We start from the raw sequence: 7,524 nt of genomic DNA, 5'->3' as shown, positions 1-7,524 counted from the left end.
CACCCTTAGGTCTGTCACTTTTCCCCTACATCATCCTTATAAAAGCCATTATCTTTCCATTAGGGAACCTGCGAGATAGCTCTTCCTCTGCTCTTTGATCTGCCCAGCACCTGTTTCCATTTTTGTACACTTTCCCCCTCAATTACTCTCAAGAATTTTAAAGAATTAGTTTGCTGAGAGCTACTTCACACACAGTGGTACATTAATTAATGGAAGATGGAGGGGAGGGGCTGGCATTCCTGGTTTTGCTGCCATAACAACCCCAATCTTCCATGCAAAGTGCGTCTGAGATGCAAGGGTGCTTTAAGACCTTTTCTCTGTGATGATAAAAGGCAAAAGATCAAAAAAGAAAATGAATTACACTTATTTCTCCTTCTGTTGGTTTATTAGGGTATGCAGTTTTTTTTAATTTTTAGATTTCATTTCATTTCAAAAGCTTTGTCGTTTTCATTATATTCATTAGCACATATGCTTAGTTTGGTTTCTATCGACTGCATATGAAATATTTTTGGCTGTAACTTATTTATCTTTCATCCAATTTGGATCAACCTCTCTGGGGTGTTACCCCCTGCCAAATTTCAGACATAGAGGAGGCAGGATCCCAGTTTTATAAGAAGAAGAGTTGGTTTTTATATTCCGCTTTTCTCTACCATTAAGGAGTCTCAAAAGCATCTAAAGCAGTTAAATGAACAAAAAAATGGCATTCACTTATTTACTGTTGTTCCTATTTATTTTCATTACCCTATCAAAAATAATGAATGGGTATTTAGAGTTGAATCCCCCCCCCCAATTGTTTAGAAACAAATGAACACCCCTAGCTTTGTGGACTTATCTTGAACATTGTCTACTTATCTTGAATTCAGTTCCATGTGAACTGAAAACCGCCGAATCGGGGGAAATTCGGCTATTTTTCGGTCCAGGATGAACCGAATCAACAGCCCTAGTTACCAATAACTGTGATGTGTTTTTAAATATTTCTTAAACCCCACAGTTTGTCATCTTTGTTTGTGTGAGGAGAAAGTTTCCCTTTCCTCCCCCACAGGTGAAATTGAGAGGCTTAGAGGCTGAAGCTGATTTTATAATAATGAATATAAATTGAAGTTTATTATTGACAGAGAGGTAGATAGATTGATTGCTTTTCTTCAAGAGAGGCACAAACAAAGCCTAGTTGGTTAAGAACAGGTCAAATCTTAAATGGTTAGAGGCACAGTACTTAGTTCTCAGTATGGTCTCTTCAGGCTATTCATTAAAATATACAGACTTTATTCAATATGCTAATATACTACCTTTTTTAAGGAGAATCAAACCGGCTTACAATCACCTTCCCTTCCCCTCTCCACAACAGACACCCTATGAGGTAGGTGAGGCTGAGAGAGCTCTAAGAGCTGTGATTAGCCCAAGGTCACACAGCTGGCTTCATATGTAGGAGTGGGGAAACAAATCCAGTTCACTAGATTAGCATCCACTGCTCATGTGGTGGAGTGGGGAATCAAACCCGGTTCTCCAGATCAGACTCCACTGCCCCACTGCTCCACCACTACACCATGCTGGCTCTCCAGGAAAAGGTGGTCCTTCAGATTGGTTGATTAATTAATATCTGCTTTAAGGAACCAATTTTGCCTGAAAGATGGAATAAAAATATAATAAAAAATAGAAAGCTGGCCCTTGTGGAGAAAGAGTAAAAGCAGAGCCCTTCCTTCTTTTCCCTTCTTGCCCCAAGAATGGGTGTGTGTTGAGGTAGGGATGCTCAAGAACCTATGACCTGTGAATACACACTTTGCAGTGGATGTTCATGGCCAACAAACACACAAAAGGGACAAGGCTGTATCAGTCAATAATCTCCATATTATATTTATACCTCTATCAATACCTGTTGGAGGGATTATGGGCCGTGTAGGAGCAAGCAGACTTTGGAAATTTATCAGCTGTTACAGAAGCCCACAAACGTTAGCAGCCCACACAGAAATATTTACTTGCCAGCCAGCCCAAATATACCAGATTTCTATTCAAGGCACACAGAAAGCTTGAAAGAAGCAAATGAGGACTAATCTCGGGCCCTTTTTACAAACCCATCCATCTGGGTTGCTTGCGAGTAACTCTGACTCTCCACAGGCAATTGGGCAACCGGCTATTTACAAGCACACGTTAGACAAAATCCCAGGATGTTCACACAGAGCTTCGGAAATTTGTTCCAGTGTTTGACTGTCAGCATCCAGACAACAGAATAATCACTTTGCCTCCCTGATGAACGAGCTGCTTTACCACACAGTTCCCTTTCCACACTGCTCTATTATACCATTGATTGCATGTCCTTGGTGACAATACATTTCTGGGTCCATGCACTTCATTGCTTCTAAAAGAAACTCCCTTTTACAGCTGCCAAAGCAGCAGAAATCATGTCAGTCACATTCAGAAAACGGGTGAACCATATAATACCATTGACAGCTAACATACGTGACTTTAAGCACCCTGGCTACAGCTCGACTGATACCCCTGCAATTGCGATTAGGAATGTGGTCCAGGAGAATGGGAGGGCATGACACTTGAGCAATATGCATTTTGAATTTTTCAGTGACCTTGTCTGACTTAAGTCTGATGGGGCTTTCTCTCTCTCTCTCTCTCTCTCTGAGATTGCGGCACACACACAAAATCAATGTCTGTGAGCCATAATTGCTCTCTTATTCCATTTCACCATTAGGTCGCTTTGTCTGAAGGAATAAAAATACCATTATCTGATTTGTAAGGAGCAACAGCTGACATAAACTAAAGTATGTTGAGGGAGGATCTACTGCCAAAGAAATAATCACAGTCTCCGTTCAAGAACACCGAGTCTTTGGAATCGTTCCGCTATCCTGCAGCCTTTCATTGTGGTTACCACTGTTGTGAGAAAGTGTACATAATTATTGAACCTCTCTGACTTGCAGTTCGCTTTTAAGGCTTAAAACCTTGAGTGCATTTTAAAGCACAGTCTTCATGCGCATTGCTTTCTTTTTTTCATGGAGCACGACATTCAGGGATGCTGAGCTATCGGTTCTGACACCTGATTCTAGGACTGATCTCACACCTGCCAAATCTAAAATGCAACCTCTCAGTTTTCCTTTATTTGGGGCAGTCATCTGCAGAGGTAATAGGGTGAATTAGAGTACTCCTAAATCAATTTTTTCACAGTATTTTTACACAGAGAGCCAGCGAGGTGTAGTGGTTAAGAGTGGTGATTTGGAGCGGTAGACTCTAATCTGGAGAACCCGGTTTGATTCCCCACTCCTCCACATGAGTGGTGGAGGCTAATCGGTGAACTGAATTTGTTTCCCTGCTCCTACACACGAAGCCAGCTGGGTGACCTTTGGGCAAGTTACAGCTCTGTTAGAGCTCTCTCAGCCCCACCTACCTCACAGGGTGTCTGTTATAGGGAGGGGAAGGTAAGGTGATTGTAAGCCAGTTTGATTCTTCACTAAGTGGTAGAGAAAGTAGGCATATAAAAACCAACTACTCCTCCTCCTCCTTCTTCTTCTTCTAGAAAAAAAGTATTTTTTTTCATCTTCATCTGGTTTGGTAGGTGAAGGGGTGTTGGTACGGGGAGGGGCAGTAGCTCCTTGGTAGAGCTTCTGCTTGGCATGCAGAAGGTCTCAGGTTCAATCCCTGGCATTTTCAGTTAAAAGGATCAGGTAGCAGGTGATGTGAAAGGCCTCTACCAGAGACCCTGGATAGCCTCTGCCTGTCTGATTTGATTGACCAATGGTGTGATTTAGTATAAGGCAGATTCATATAGTTCTTTGGACTCAGCTGACCTATCCATGCTGATCCAAGCCATTGTAACCTTGAGGCTAGACAGTTGTCCATATTCTACTTGGAATTCCCCTTTAAGACAATTTGGAAACTCCAGCTAGTGCAAAATGCAGTGGCCTGATCAAGGATCACACTACAACCTTTAAAGTCCTTCATGGCCTCAGGCCCTCATACCAGCAGGCCTGCCTATCCCTATATGGTTCCATGAAGCATTTCCGTTCTGTGAATCAGGCTCTGTTGGCAGATCCGGTGACTGCTTGAACTAAAACATTATCACTAGCAGCTCTCATTCCATGGAATGGTCTACCAGTGTTGGCTAGGATGGCCTTCACTTTCTTAACACTTCAAAATTATGTAAAGCTAATTAGTTTAGGCGTGCCTCCTCTTATAGAATTGGGCATCTAAGGTGCACTATGAGTTCTAAAGGTTTTCACCATTGATTGCAGGATATTTGTGTTTTACTGTCTTAAGTGATGTTGGTTGTGAATATATTGGTCTTTTCCATGTTGACTCCCCTCTTAGGAGAAAGATAGAATAGAGATGCAGTAAACAAACAAACAAACAAACAAACCCTTACTGTTCATATAGCTGAATACTGAAATTATGATATAAATACTAAGAACTATTGTGTTTGCATGGTAGTAGTTATTCTAGAGGAGGTTGTATGGTCACCCCAGCAATTAAAGCTTTTGTGGGGAAAGTAATACCGCAGTTGTTATATGGAATTGAGATCTGGGGGCAAAAACAGAAAATATTGGATGACTTGGAGATAATCGAAAAAGTTTTATTAGGAAGATCTTGGGTTTGCCTCAAGGGGTGCCTGTGGCATTCCTTAGAGCTGAGGTGGGCTTGCCGTCAATTGCCATGAGAGCCCATTTAAAAATATTACTTTTTTACCTAAAACTGAGAAAATCTACTAACTCAAAATTGGTGTATTACAGTTATATGTTCTACTCAAAGGAAAATCCTTGGGATAAGGTCCTTATACAATTGTATCCTACAATTGTATAATTTGCCTTCACTGGAAATCTTAAATTCATGGGACCCAAAAGATATCAAGAAATGGATTGCTAGTAAAGAAATAGATAGGGATATGTGCCTAATACAAAATTCCAAGTTCTTGCCATGGTATCCTTTATTCAGATCGAATAAGCTCTTTTCAAATTATTTAACGGAACTCTCGGACCCAGGGTTAAGGAGAGCATTTACATGGCAGATATAAAAAAAATTCTTGAGAATCTAAGGCTAAGTCCCTGTTCCATGGGTTCAATAGAGGACTTCCCACATATTTTGTTCAGTTGCCCACTTTATGATTCCATTTGTTTTAAATTAACCCAGCATAACCCACATGTATTAGATACAGTTGAGGGCTGAGTTAGCATGGTTTTTTTTATTATCATGTTCGCGTCTAAGTTAAGGAAGCAATTTGTTGAAAATTAGGCTCCAAAGTTGCCATAACATATTTTAGGGGAACTATAATGTTTAAATCAGTAATAATATGTATAAACGTAACTGTAATATTTTAAAATTTTTATTCATGTCATTCTGGGTGTTGTGGCTTATATATCTTGTATGGTTTTAATCTGAATATTGTTAAGGTCTGTACCTAAAACATTAATAAAATTGATTGATGGTAGTATTTATAACATTCCTTCATTACTGATTGCTTTGCTATATAACCACAATAGGGATCCTTAGTTTGTATTTATGTCCCTCTTCCTGGAATAGACTCTGTTGCTTTCCAAAGAAACTCGTTTCTACCTACCTCAACTTGTTTCTGCCTATCACAGCATGGTGTTTGGATATACCACAACATTCCTCTCCACGGAATGACACGGAATCGGTTAAAAAAACCCCTCTCCTTTTGTTTATACTGTTAATAACAGATGTTGCTCTGCGACATCGCACATGCTGTTTAATATTATCAAAACAATTATTCATTTATTCATCTTTGCACAGTGTGTGCAAGCTGACATTACAGATCTTGCAGTCCCAGCCTTCATGAATGCGTAAACCCAAAGTGCATGTCATATATAATCAATCACCTTTTGGTTCCCTACTCCCATCATCCTTACTAATCTTTGGTCTAAAATGTGCATAACATCACTGCTGACAAACTGATAAGGAGGTGGCAGGCTAAACTTCTGGTACATGCTGAGAAATGCTAAAATACTCGAAAATTGCCTCATCATTATGTAAATGTTGATAGTGACCCTTATCATGTGCCACAGAAGGGAACAGGATTAGATACAGTCGATTAGATACAGCGAACCAAGTACATGCAGTTCAACAATGGCAGAAGACCAGAGCTGGAGAACGAAATCTCCATCTTCATACGAGTTTTATTCATATGAAAACTACCTTATTCCAAGTCAGACTATTGGTCCATCTTACTCTGATCTGCATTAGTTCTCCAGGATCTCGGTCACTGAAAAGTCTCTCCAACAGCAGCTACCACATAAACGTTTAACTAGAGATGCCAGGGATGCCAGGAAGATGGGAAACCCATTCCCTGAAAACATGGAGTGCTTGATGAATATGATTGTCATCCTGGCATGGGAGCCATGCTAATCTTCACTATATTGTTTGAACTATAGCTCCTGTGCTGCTGCTGAAGTGAATATGCGATTGCTGAGATCAATGTATATTGCAGCAACAGTGCTGATTTTTTTAAGACCACACGGTGATAACTTGCTCAGCTTTGTGCCCTACACCCACATCCACAGTGCATCGTCTCCTCAATGTTCTTTGCCGCACAATAGCTTATTATGTCTCACAGTACCACAGCTAGAATTAATGACTTTTGTTAGCTGTCCCTTTGTTTTTGTTGGTTTTTTTTCAAATGTCAAATCATTAAACAAGTTGTAGGAGTGCAAGGATGTAGCATTCTCCGCCCCTAAGTCTGAATTTTACTCGTTAACTTCATTCATTAGAATGGACCGTGACAAATCTAAACACAAGAGTGAAACCCCTGTAATAGCTTTTATTAGGACCAACCAAATTGACACAAATCATGGAGCAAGCTTTCCAGCTCTCCAGAACTCTTCATCAGGTGGGATGTTACAAACATTTTAAACAATAGAAGGGCGGGAAGAACATTCCCAGAACCATGATGTTATGATGTTATGATCTAATCTTGCACATATCCTTAGTTTTCTTTTGGAAGAAGTTTTGGGGATTTTGAAAACCACAAGCCAGATCCTCTTGGTCTCTCAACCACCCTGGAGTGGGAAAAAAGGAGGGAGGCCAAGAGGAAAGTTTGTATTTTAAAACAGTCATGGGTGGACACCCAATCTGGACTATTCAGACTGTTCATGTGTAAAGCAGGATGGTTCCTAGCTAACAGAACTGGAGAATACAAGCGATGAAAGCTAATTCTTGCCCAGCCCAACTCAACATGCCATGTTATATTGTCTGAAGCAGTTTTCTGGTCATACTCTGATGCCAAGAAGTCTTCCATTGAGGTGGAAGAATCAGAGACCCATGAAGCAAGATATGGAAAGGGCCAGGGCAAGCTGTTTTTGACCAGATGCTACATTAAAAAACATAATAAAAACATGTAAATAAAATATAAAAAACATAATAAAAACATGTGAAATATTCAGATAATCCAATGTTTGGATAAGTAATTTTCATTGGTCAGCTGCGTCTCAGGAAATGCATTGCTTGTCCCTTGATGACTACTTGAAGGTCAGTTGATAAGATTTTGTTATACCAACAATCTAGTACAGAGGTATG

The 7,524-nt window shown here is 40.2% G+C and overlaps 1 non-coding gene across 1 annotated transcript; it reads right to left on the bottom strand.

Annotated features, from left to right (window-relative positions):
• Positions 1-6,300: 6,300 nt before the first annotated feature.
• Positions 6,301-6,403, bottom strand: LOC130484042 (U6 spliceosomal RNA). The gene has a single exon (XR_008933683.1). It is a non-coding gene; the product is annotated as a U6 spliceosomal RNA (small nuclear RNA).
• Positions 6,404-7,524: the final 1,121 nt, after the last annotated feature.

Source organism: Euleptes europaea, chromosome 10, assembly GCF_029931775.1.
Source record: "Euleptes europaea isolate rEulEur1 chromosome 10, rEulEur1.hap1, whole genome shotgun sequence".
Lineage (NCBI taxonomy): Eukaryota > Metazoa > Chordata > Lepidosauria > Squamata > Sphaerodactylidae > Euleptes > Euleptes europaea.
The sequence above is the reverse complement of the archived record's forward strand: the minus strand, read 5'-3'. Positions and strand labels throughout refer to the sequence as shown.